The sequence below is a fragment of the Xenopus laevis genome, chromosome 9_10L (assembly GCF_017654675.1).
Source record: "Xenopus laevis strain J_2021 chromosome 9_10L, Xenopus_laevis_v10.1, whole genome shotgun sequence".
Taxonomy (NCBI): domain Eukaryota; kingdom Metazoa; phylum Chordata; class Amphibia; order Anura; family Pipidae; genus Xenopus; species Xenopus laevis.
The window spans coordinates 97,390,572-97,403,673 of NC_054387.1; the positions used below are offsets into that span (position 1 = coordinate 97,390,572).

The following is a 13,102-nucleotide window of genomic DNA, read 5'->3' on the forward strand; positions in this document are numbered from 1 at the left end:
AGATCTCTACAGCGGACCGCCTTAAAGATTAACAACAAATATCCTTAAGCCCCGCCAATTAACCACCTAGCCAGGAGCATACGTACCTCCATATGACACTTCTCTATAAACAACAATTAACCGCTGCGACAATATTTTTTTTTTTTTTTTTTTTTTTTATATTTATTATGCATTCATATATGTTATACAATAACAGGGTGGGTGGGTGGGATTTTCCAAACGATCCTCTCGCGTTGGCTGCCAATGAAGAATGAAGAGCGTTCGCCGGCTTGTCCTTTTATAGCGGCTTTTGCGGCTTTTCCCGCGAATCCACGCCCCTTTTTTCGAATCGACCAATCAGAAGCCTGGGATTGAAAATTGACCAATCGGAAGTGAGATAAGTTTTAAACAGAAGAAAATACACGAGGTAAGTAAAAAAAAAGATACAGAAAAGGGGGGGAGCTGCCGCACTCCCATGGTAGGGGAGGTTAAGTCTCTCCCCATTCATGATTTTTTTTCGTGCAAAGCCAATTTTCGGGAAAATGTAATAATAAATAAGTGTAAAAAAAACAAAGTGGATTTGATTGGAGTTTGTAGCAGAAAATATTGAGATAAATTCTGACTTTGATAAATAATCCCCTAAGAGTTAATAGTAACTTTTAGATTGACTTTCCATATTCATCAAAATATGTAAAATAAACTCTACTGCTTTGCAGTAGCTATTTGTTTTTCTATGTTAGTATCAACAATATACAATATTTTACTTCTTCTTTCCTGCAAAACATTAAACTGAGCTTGGAAATGACTGCTCTGTATTTTTTTTGGAACAATAACCGTGATTTAGGAAATAGTCTCACCATATATTAAGTGCCTGAATTTTCAAAGCTGCAATTTCCCTCGCTGGTAAATTAGAGCACTGCAGAAAACATACATCTATAACAATTTCATTCAGGCAAACAACATACATTTAACTGACAGCTGCTTAGCACACACAGGGCATTAAGAAAAAAAAACACATTTAGCATTTTAATGCAATAATATATTATGTTTTCCTCTGGTTAAACAAGCACAGGGCCAGAATCCCTAAATATATAATTATGGTATTTTATAAAGGAAATGAACACCTTTCATTAGATCAGATTAATTCAGAATGATCAATTCAGATTTATATTTTGTGAACAAATATCCATATAATAAATATATTTATATTCAATATACTTATTTTAATGTTAGCAGTGAAAACAAACATGTAGTTGTGATTGTTGTGGCTGGTAAAAATAGATATCTGTTATGTTTAATATAGTAGCTCTTCTTTGTTGTCTTTCACCAGCTGAACAGGATGGATGTCTTCTGGGGAGCCTGGAACAACAAGACACCAGTAAAGAAGGATGCCCTAAAGAGACCATTCCTTTAGTGAAGTTGGGCAACAGGGTCCCCATAAGTTAGGTGTAGGAGGGTAAAGGTTTTGCACACCTTTAATTCAGGTGGTGTTGGAATAGCTAAGAGCTGGTACTGTTACTCAGTTCAGGGGAAGTTGTTTCCTATAGGTCAAAGAATTTCTCTGGCAGTTAGAGGGCACCAGTATTCCCAAATCTAAAAGGGAAGTCTTAAAGGGAAGTCACAATGTATTTGTCTTCTTTGTGTGGATCCCCAATTTCTGGAGGGGGTGGTTAGTACTGCCTGAGGTGGAGGTAGTCCTTAGTAGCAGTCAGTGTCAGGAGAAATCTGTAATAGCTCACTCTGTGGGAACATTTACTTTTGTGTGAATTTTCACTTCAGATGTCTCCGACAGACTTCTTACAACTATGTCAAATGTTATTTTGTGACAAATACGCATAGTCATCAGAATGCGCAACTACATCTTGGCAAAAGAACATTGGCATACTTTCGCCAGTGATGATTCATTGGCATGAAATTTCATAACAATTTTTTTCTAGTGTTACTTTCTTCCTATCGAAACTTGGTTAAATTAAGGTCCCATAGACGCAAAGATTGCTCTTGCTGAACGACTGATTTTAGAGAAGTCCGACCAATCCTTTGAAATTATCGTGCGGTTAGTGGGATTCGAACGATCGTACATCTTACGATTTTTCGGCCGACATCTGTCAGAAAATTGTTCGGCCAGGTTAAAAAATCTTTATCAGTCCCAGTGCAATCTATCTATGTCTGAAGGGACAAGCAGGCAGCTCCCCTTTGTTTACCTGGCAATATTGCCTGAAATGGTCTTTTTAGTTGATGGACAATTCGTATGATCGTACCATTGTTTTGAGATAATCGTGGTCTCACGATGACGATCGGATCTTTTAAAAATCTTTACATCTATGGCTAGCTTTACTTACTTACTTTCATCATTTTAAATTCAGTGGGTATATAAAGGTCATACGGATGTATTTATTAGTGATGTTGGTGAAATTGCTGGAAGTGGCCACTTTTTGCTAAAAATATCCAAGGAAGCAAAATTAAGGCAGAGATCCTCTATTGTCCTAGGCCATGAGCCCATCCTAAAACAAATGTGGCATAAATTTCAACCATTAAATAAAGTGTAAATAAGATATTTTTAACAGTTACAACTTGTAAACATAATCCCACTTTAAATATGAAAAAATGCCAGCGTTTTGACTTTTTCTTATGACTTTTTTGGAATACAGGATATGATTTCTCTGACATAATAATGTTGAGGGTGTAGCTTTATTGTATTAATTTGCGAGTCAGAACCTATCTACAACTAAAAATGTTGTCTGGTTGTTAAGGTATCTGATTCTGGAAACCAATAACATTGCTAAACATGGTCCCATGCTCCATGCTCCTAGTGGTAGATATGAGAACAGAGCTCAATTTTTAAAAATCTAAGTCTGACTAACCCAAGTCATGATTCTTTCAGTTACATTGAATAGGAGAAACAATAAACTGTCTGAAAGTAGTTCCATTGTGAAGTGCTGGCTCTTTCCGAAAATACATGGGCAAAATGACCTGAGATGGTTGTCTACACACCCCTATTAAAACTAAAATATACATTTATTGGTTCAAGAATACAATTTTAAAATGAAGACTGAATACTTGCAGTGTACACAGTTAAATTTTGTAATAAAAACGACACCACAAATCATTACATCATGAGAGATTTTCTTTAAGCTCTACATTTCCAGCCAAGGAGTTGCAAAATAAAATCAGGTATAATTCAAAAGTCACACAAATGACATCAGGTATGGGATCTCTTAACTGGAAACCCATTTATGCAGAAATCTATACATCTTGGAAAGGTCATCTCCCATAAAATCCATTTTAAACAAATAACTCACATTTGTAAACGTTTTCCTTTTTCTTTGTAATAACAAAACAATAGATTTTACAAGATGGCAACTAAGCTGCATGTTTGAGGTAAAATAGTCCTATTTGTTTTATTTAATATTTAAATGATTTTTAGCAGACTTAAGGTATGGTAATCCAAGTTACTGAAAGACCCAGAAATCCAGAAAGCCCCAGGTGCCAAGCATTCTGGATAATAGTTCTTATACATGCACTGTGGTGTACATCATGTGTAACAGTTCATATTAAGAAACTACCTATTAACACAAAAACATACAGGGTAGAATCAGAAGCTATTGGGTTTTTTTTACCATTGGAGCCTTATTTATGCTTATGGAGCCTTATGGATTCAGGACTGGAAGAAATGATCTACAATAATGTTTTAATATACTGTGTCAGTAGTAAGTGTCATTCACCAGCCACTGCACACAGGAGATGAAAAAAATCTAGTTTGACCATAATCTAATTATTTGCACCATCTTGTTCAGGCAATGAAATCCACAGTTTTAGCAGCACTTTTCTTCAAAATATCTTATTTTCCAAAGAGCTTATAAGCTTAATGTTGTTCATTATCTCAGTTATTCAAGAAGGCTAGAAACATCTTCAAATTGTAAAAGGGACATATGCCATTGACTTTTACATGACAGGTGTTTAGCTGAAGATTCTGATTTTTAGCAGCTTTGGAGCATAATAAATCTCAAAAAAATCAAGTTTCCCCCCCCAAAAAAATAGACCAGAAAATCGAGGCTTCATAAATAGACCTCTGATTCTTTATAATGATTTCCAGCTCCTGTTTAACTGAAATGCTTCTCGTTTGTGTAAATAACGTATTCATTTATTGTTTTTCATCAGTAGTTTTTTATGTTCTGTTTTATGGTTATTTTACTGTATTTAATTAAAGAACTTTGTGTATATTTCATATGTATATACATAGGAAAATAGAAGTTTGTTTTTACAAATTGTGATTTATATTGTTATTTTGAGAGAGGTTATTGTTAGTCCATTAGTAGGGGTTAATGGCTATACATACTCTACTGAGCAAACTGATTATCTGTATAGTCTATCCCAGTCATGTTCTGACTACATTGCATGGGGTAGTGCACTAAAGATTCAAGCCAGTGCAAACCATCAAAAGATTTGATATAGAAAATCATTTAGGCATTTATATTGCAAATTTAGAATAAAATATGAAGGACTTAGCCATGCATGGTTCTGAGTTAATGTAAGGTGGTATTTTCTTGTTGACTAGGATTCATGATCATATCCATGTAGTAGACGGTCCACTGATATCTCAGGCCTCATTTGTTGACAAGGATATTACTCAAATTATTCTTGTCTGACAAGCATTATCTTCAGCAATTTAGCAAGTGTATACAAACTCAATGTTAAAATTAATTTAGTGGAACCAAAGATAAAGTGTTAAGGATTACCTCATAGTCATTCTATCCCATGATTCACATATACCAGTAACATTAAAGAAATACAGTATCTACTGGGTCTTCAATCCTGCCATTTATTTGCTTTTACATATATATAGCTATTCATTTAATATGTATGTTAAGCCTATGTCAATCACAAGTCAATTTCGTATTTACATCGAATACTTCAAAGGATATACAAGGGCTCATTTATACAAAAACAAATTCAAAGTGCAAAACTGTCTAGTACTGTATTTTGAATGCACAATATTCTTTACTGTGCCTTGTGCCAAAATGCCCTTTTAAAGCAGTAGTTTACTTTTAGATGAACTTTTAGGGGCAGATTTACAAAGGTTTGAATTTTAAATTTGAATTTTCAAATTGTTTTTGGTCAAAACTCACAAATTTTTGTAAAACAACCAACTCAAATTTGAATTCGAATTTGAGATCCCTAGAAACAGTTCTTATTCAACTGTTCTCCATCTAAAACCTGCCGAGTTCATGTAGAAGTCAATGTCAGAAATCACTTGATGAGCCAAACTTTTACCAAGTTTCGCTTTGAAAATGATACCCATCTCCAATGGGAGAAAAACAAATGTTACACGTCAAAAAAATGACGTGCAAAAGCCAAGGGGTTTTTTTTTCAGAGGAAAACTCGATTCAAATTCGATTAGAGTTTTCTGTTCAGGACTATTCGATTGAACTTTAGACAAATTTTTTCACATATAACATACCATTCAAATTATGAATAAAATCAAATTTATTAGAGTTTAAAAAATGTTTAATTTACTCAAAAATTAGACTTTTGATAAATAATCCCCTTTGTACAATGTAGACCGAGATAGAATTTGCAATATTTTTATTTTTTGTGTTTTTTATAATTGTTTAGCTATATATTCAGCAGTTATCTGGTGGCTAGGGTTCAAGTTACCTTAGCAACCAGGCAGTGGTTTAAGTATAGTAATAGTAGAGAACTTCAATAGATAAATAGGTATTAAAAAGTAGCAATAATAAAAATGTTTTAAGCCTCAAAGAGCAATTGTGACCACCATTTGAAAACTGGAAACAGACAAAAGATGTGGGAAAATACATTAAAAACTAAAACAAATTGAAAAATGAAGACGAATTGAACAACAAGTTGCTAAGAAAAGTACATTGTATACTATGTAATATTATATATTGTACTATTATAATACTATGCACCTATTTAAGATTCCTAAAAATGCCTCAATATATTTTACAGATCAGTGAAAAATGATCAGGCGTTTTGTATCTAATATTTCTTTTTTCACACTGGAATGAATTGGAAGATAATTGTCTGAATTCTTTAATGCCACAATAGATTTGCATCAGGACGTAAAGATTCAGATGTGATATTGTTCTTATTGCTGAGTACAACTCCTATTAAAAGAACAATGTAAGACTACTCAAAGCTGTTGAACACATTTTGACAAACTGACATGAGTATCTTCACTGATAAATGTGTCAGTTAAAAAAAATGTCTTTTCTGTCAGGACAATGTTGATAAATAGGGAATTCCTAGCTTTTTCATTCAGAATGGTATAATAATAGTGCTTTTGTGACTGAACTACATGCTTATAATATAATAAGTGGTGTTTAACTTAACCAAGTGCTAACAAATAAAATACAATGGATTCAAAGATGGTTTTGTTTATAACAGTAAAGGACAGAGGTGCTGTTATAGCATGAATGGATAATTAACATAACCAGTGAAATGCTGCTTTAAGAATGAAGAAAATAACTTTGCAACATTACAAACAGTCAAGAACTTACTTGATTGGTTTTCCATACTCATGTTATCAAACCTGGCGAGCTTGTTGATGGTTCATAAGAATGTTTCTGTCTACAAACAGCTCAGTAATGTCAGTAGAACACACAAATATATATATATATATATATATATATATATATATATATATATATATATATATAATATATATATATATATATATATATATTATATATATATATATATATATATATATATATATATATATATATATATATATATATATATATATAATATATATAAGCAGCACAAGGGAATGTTCTCATTTCTTTATCCTGTCATAATCTGAATGCAATAATTCCAGTCAATTTCACTCAACAGTATGACAGGGAAAGTCACAAGTATCAAATATGACAAGTTGAAATGTCAGGAATTCTTGATTTATGACACATAAATAGTATTGCAAAAAAGGGCTGCTGAATTCATAGTGTATGTATTTTTTCTATTGAAAAAGACGCCTAAGGTAAGAGAATAATCTTAATGCGTTTCCATCAATCATCTGAAAAGTTTATCACCCTAAATATAATTTGGAAGTCTCAAGTTTGTTTTTAAAAGTTCCCACTTGTCCCCTTTAAACTGAACCTTATTAAATATTCATTGAAAAGTATGTCGTTATATTTTACTTTTTTCTTTTGCTTTTATCTACATTTATATTGTGAAGCTGGATCTGCAATGCAGGCTTTTCATTCCAAAAGCAGCTACAATTGAAGTAACAATCTCAGCACTTTGTTGTTGTTCAGGGGGAAATGATTCTAAGAAAACTGCTTTTTTTGTTAAATACTGTTATATTTCAGTTGTTAATTAGCACAGTATAGTTAAATAATTAATTATTTATTGTAAAGTATTTATATTTACGTCTCATATGCATACAGTGACACACAATTGAACCAAGAGATGAAATAGCATTAATTATACAAATTTGTTAAAAACTCTGTGTGGCAGATTTATCATGGCTTGTCCCTTCATTAAAAAGAAAAAAAGATCAAGAAGATTTTATTGAATGGTCATTTTGTTTGTTACTGACAATGGTTAGCATATCAATAAGCCCCAATAACTTGCACTACATTCATTTTAACACAATGATTTTCAGTTTTTTGGACAGAAATTGTAACATGTCCTCTTAATTGGAAAGAGAGTAAAACCTTTTACAGAGAGGAGGCAGAAATATGAGAAATTCTGCTTAAGGGACAGATTTATTAAGGTTCATATGGTAAATTCAAATTCTTGAATTTTTTTTTGGTCAAAACTCACAAATTTGAATTGAGATGTATCACACATCAACCCTGGAAACAGTCCTAATTTGAATATTCGCAGCCTAAAACTTTCCGAGTTCATTTACAAGTCAATGACAGTGGTCTGTTGAACATTTAAAGATGTTTCTTGCCTTCCTGCATTCAAGTTTTTTTTCAGAGGAAAACTAGTTTTGAATTTGATTCAAATTCTAATTTTCGGGTCGTTCATATTCGAATGAATATTAGACGACAAAATGTGAGAACATTTGAATTTATTAGAGTTAAAAAAATTCACCTAACTTCAAAATTTGAGCTTTTATAAATCTGGCACTAAATCTGTGTGTCTATCTATAAGAAGGAGCTTAATTTTTGTACATTATGGGGCTGATTTATTAATAATCAAATTTCTATTTTTTTCCATGAATCTCATGAATTTGTGGGTTTCCTATTTTTTTAAAAGCTCTAAAAATTAGAAATGTATTTAATGTAAAAGCCATGAAAACCTAACACAAAACTTCACTAGGCAAATGGTATTAATAAAAGAGTTTCACTAACTTTCTTTATTAAAGTGTTTCCTAAAACTACAGTAAACACAAGGATAAAATTGAATTATTTAAAAAGAAGAAGAGAAAGGACAAAGAACCTTGTTTGTGTCTGTAAATTGCCTTAATGGTTAGATTCAACCCTCACTTCTATGGGCAATGTATCAATTAGCTTAATGACCAACTTTTTCCACCTAGTTCGTTCACCAATCTGATAACACCTATATATGAAATTCACACCTTGTGACAATAAATATAAAGTGCTTGTGCTTGAATTAATACAATCAATTAAAATATTGATTGACACTACACCGGCTCTGTGTATTTTTTTATCAATTAATAATTATATTATAAAAACCAAAGACAAGGAAAATGGTATTGAGGTCCTATAGAAGTCAATGGGAGCTGCGCTGATCCTATTCGACCATTTAAAATCAATTTGGAGGTTTTTGAGGTATTCCTATTTTTTTCAGATCATTCAGTGTTATTTTCCGTTTGTGCATTTTTATTCAGATATTTTTATAAATGTAATGACTTTCATGGTTTTAGAGAAAGTGAGTTTAGTTGTGGTTTCAAAAACCTTTTGACCTTTAATAAATAGGCCTCCATGTGTAAATGTGTACAATTTGTTCCTGTGCGGGAAGGTGTGGCAGGGGCAAGGACATGTGCATTCAATTACACAACCTTTGATTTATGTACACCTCATGCACAATTAATTAGCTACCAAAATGCTGCAAGAAGTTTGTTACATGAGTAACAAGTGCTTTGTTTATGGTATTTGGTGCCAATTTTAGCATAGAAATAATAAATTAATCTGTAGGTATTTTGCTAGGAAAACAGTTTCATTATTTTACCGTATATGAGGAGCTGCCATGCAATTCCTCATCAAAGAAACCAGAGAGTAAATCTCATTGTTCGACAGTGCCCAGACAGCAGCTTTAAGCAAAATTGTCTTGGACAGCAATAGAATGGTAGTTTAGTGTAATGATATGAATGAATGTTGTTCATGGCTTAAAGGTGTTCAGGGATTTGTGCAAGTGTCTAGAGACACCTAAACAATTCTAAAACCAGGGAAGGTATCTTATGCTCATTTTAGCTTTCCTTTTACAGACAATTGACTGACCCTGTTAGTTACAAAATGCCTTTAGGGGAGAAATTAAAGGGGGGTACTGTTAGCACTCACTTTTCTACTGTAAACACTTATACAGCCAGGTTGACTGTTTCTCAAATAGTAAGGAAGTACCTCTATGTAATAAACATGCAAGAAATAAAATAAACGTTCAGGCTACACTTGTAATGTATTTATACTAGAATACATTGAATTGTAAATAAACACTGACTTGGAATTGAAAACATTGAAATGTTTGGTATTTTCTGGCTGTTGCACCCAGGCACAATATACCTACTATACGAGTAGTATCGGCATCCTTTGCTCTCAAAGGATGCAGTTTATGGGAATAGAGGAAAGTGGGGTCTCTCTCAGTCTATGACAGTCTCTTACATATTGTGCAGCTATTGTTACTGTCCGTGCCTCTTCTCCCAGTAGGAAGTGTAGTTTCCTCTCTTCTTCTTCAGTCTCTTCTTCCTCTCTCTTTACAATAGCTTTGAGCCTACTGCTTGCAATATTTTACAAAACATATAAATATTTCATGGAGTGTCACCTAGTATGAATAAAACATGGTAGTAACCTTGCCAGTTTTTGGACCTCCTAGTTTCTTTCTAAATTAAAACACAATGTTACTGTAATTGTTTATAGTGATTTCCGGAGAATTCCCGCGATTTACCTCTGGTAAATAAAATCACAAAACTGCCACGAAAATGGTCGCCAATTTCAATCTTTTTTAGATGCCAGCGCAAAAACGGAAAATGGTCGCCAACTTCAATCTTTTTTAGATGCCAGTGCAAAAACGGACGCCAAATTTTTCACCGTTTCGTGAATTTCGCACCAAATTCGTTAATTATTAGGCAAAGCAAAACACCACAGATTCGCCCACCACTAGTTGTTTACTGTTCAGGGTCTTTTAAATAAAGATTACAATACCTCTATATTACAATAACTGCACACTAGCACAGTGAAGAAACATTTGTTATTTAGACATTAAAGACCAGCTAGAAAAGATGATTTATAGAGCAAGTAGAAAATAAGTGGGGCTGAAAAGTAGTGATGGGCGAATTTGCGGCGTTTCGCTTCGCCGAAAAATTTGCGAATTTCGCGCGAAATTCGCGAAACGGCGAAAAATTCGCAAAACGGCGCCGGCGTCTCGTTTTTGACGCCGGCACCCGTTTTTGACGCCGGCGCCCGTTTTCCCGACGCCGGCGTCCGTTTTTGGCGCCGGCGTCCGTTTTTCGAAAAAAAATTTTTTGACGCCGGCGAATTTTTAGCGCGAATTTTCGCGGGCGTTTCGCGAATTTATTCGCTCGGCGCGAATCGCGCAAATTCGCCGCGAATTCGCGCCTGGTGAATAAATTCGCCCATCACTACTGAAAAGAAATATTTCTTATATATTGAGTGTTATCTAGGGAAAGAGGTAGTAGGTGCATGGTTCTTTGTCTTGTTTTGTTGGCAATGAGAATAACAATGGATTACCTATATCAATCTCAAAGTGTTGTAAAAAACAATAACATATTCTGTGTATCATATACTCAGAGTGATAAAAAAAAGGAAAAACCTGCTGATCACTGGGACTTTTAAATGATGGCTTGGAACCAGTAGAATGAGAACAAGAGTTCCTGCTTTTTCAGACATACTGAATTGTATAACAGTAATTTATTAAGTTCCCTGTTTTATTATGCCTGCTATTATTAGGTTGGGAAGAGAGTTCTAGAAGACTAGTTTTTTTGTACAGTATATCATATTTATCCAGTTTTTGTTTGCATATACAAGGGTATAAAGATAATGTATACAGCAAGTAGCATAACGTTTTATTTATACAACACGGAGCAAAGTGCAAGAAATGGGCTTAATCTGCCATGTGTTTGCAATTTGCACCCAGGCTTCCAATTCTTTATGAATTGCCACAGGTGCCTGCATATAGAGCAGTGATCCCCAACCAGTAGCTCGTGAGCAACATGTTGCTCTCCAACCCCTTGGATGTTGCTCTCAGTGGCCTCAAAGCAGGGGCTTCATTTTGAATTCCAGGCTTGGAGGCAAGTTTTAATTGCATAGAAACTAAGTATAGTGCCAAGTAGAGTCTCCTGTAGGCTGCATGTCCACATAGGGGCTACCAAATAGCCAATCATAGCCCTTATTCGGCACCCCAAGGGACTTTTTTATGCTCATGTTGCTCCCCAACTCTTTTTACATTTGAATGTGGCTCACGGGTAAAAAAGGTTGGGGACCCCAGATATAGAGTATAGAGGCCCATGCAGTCACAGAAAAAAGTGGAGTACTTTAGTAATTTACTTATAATTGGTGATATAGAAAGTATCCAGAATGATTTTATCACTTTTTAAAGTCTTCTTTTTACAATAAGCTATGTGGTTCTTTTTCAGTAAAGGAAGGTCCTGGAGCTGTATGTGCAGGAGCCAAGGGATCCAAATGACCTGCAGCCCAATTACACTGGTTTATATTTAGAGATTGGCAGACGTGGCTGTGATTAGGTGAAAAGGAATGAGTAAATGAAAGTTGGGCCGGTGGGTGGAGAAATAGAGGAATGTGATGTCAGGGGAAAAAGAAGCTCATTACTGTAAGCAGGTATAAACATGCCTCCCACTCTCCCTGTTTTTTGCATAGTTTTCTTCTTTATGTTCTCATAGTATCTATTAATAACTAATGCAGATGTTTGGTTTCTGTATCTTTATACAGTATAAAGTTGAGTGTCTAAGTATTAATTCATGTTAATTCAGAATGCTTGATCCAGGGAATGTTTCCATTGCCATTTGAGTGAGGAAGGCATTTTTTCCCTCTTGAGGCATAAATGGCACTGGCTTCAGATTGGGTTTTTTTTTTTTTGTCTGCCTTTGGATCAAAACAGTGGATATATGAAAGCACATTTACATTTTATATGTCACAGTAGTGGTAGGACCTTGCCAGAGTACTGCACAGGAAATTTTACCAGAGGGAGAAATGAGCTTCTCTCCTGTGTCTTCACGGTGGTTTGATTGATACAAATGCTATTACTGCTTGTGCTAGTTGACAGCCTACTTGTATTTCCTATCATCGAGACACTGCAGATTCAGGACCAATGGAGAAAATGCCAGCAGCACACTGAAAATTTGAAAACGTGTAAGGTTTATTTAAACCCAAAACATACAAAAGAAAGGCAACGTTTCGGGCCACCCGGGCCCTTTATCAAGCCTTGATAATTAGCTATAAGCCTGAAATAGCTATAGCAATGTTTATCCAGTATTTTAGACCTGGCCAAAGGGCATGAATTTTGGTTTTGGTTTTGGTAAAGCAGGATAATATATTTATTTTGAAATAATTTTGAACAGGACATCAGCCCTGTAGAATTTTCAACTGTGAGTGTGAAAGCTAAGGTTAAAGTTTCAATATTCATTTTATGAATTTGATAGCCCGTTGTTGTTAGTTTTTAGAGTGGGATTGCCATCCTATTGTATTGATGCCCAATTTGAGTGTGTCTCTTAATTACAGCATATCTAAACATTGCCATTTAAAATATTTACATACAATAAATACCTGATAAATCTTCTTTAAGACTATTTTAATTCTTATTGTAGAAATAAACCTCAAGCAGAGACGCAAGAAGTCTAAATACAGGCTTTGTTTTATGTAAATATTGTTTAATCAATACTGTTGCATTACAATGTTTCTATTGAAGTGGATAAGGTGGCTTTAACTAGTGTTGTCTTTGT

General features: G+C 34.2%; 1 protein-coding gene across 9 annotated transcripts in view; it reads left to right on the plus strand.

The window, feature by feature from the left end:
• The window catches only part of LOC108701881 (RNA binding protein fox-1 homolog 1), a 375,478-nt gene that overhangs the window by 219,936 nt on the left and 142,440 nt on the right, over window positions 1-13,102 (plus strand). The window lies entirely within an intron of this gene.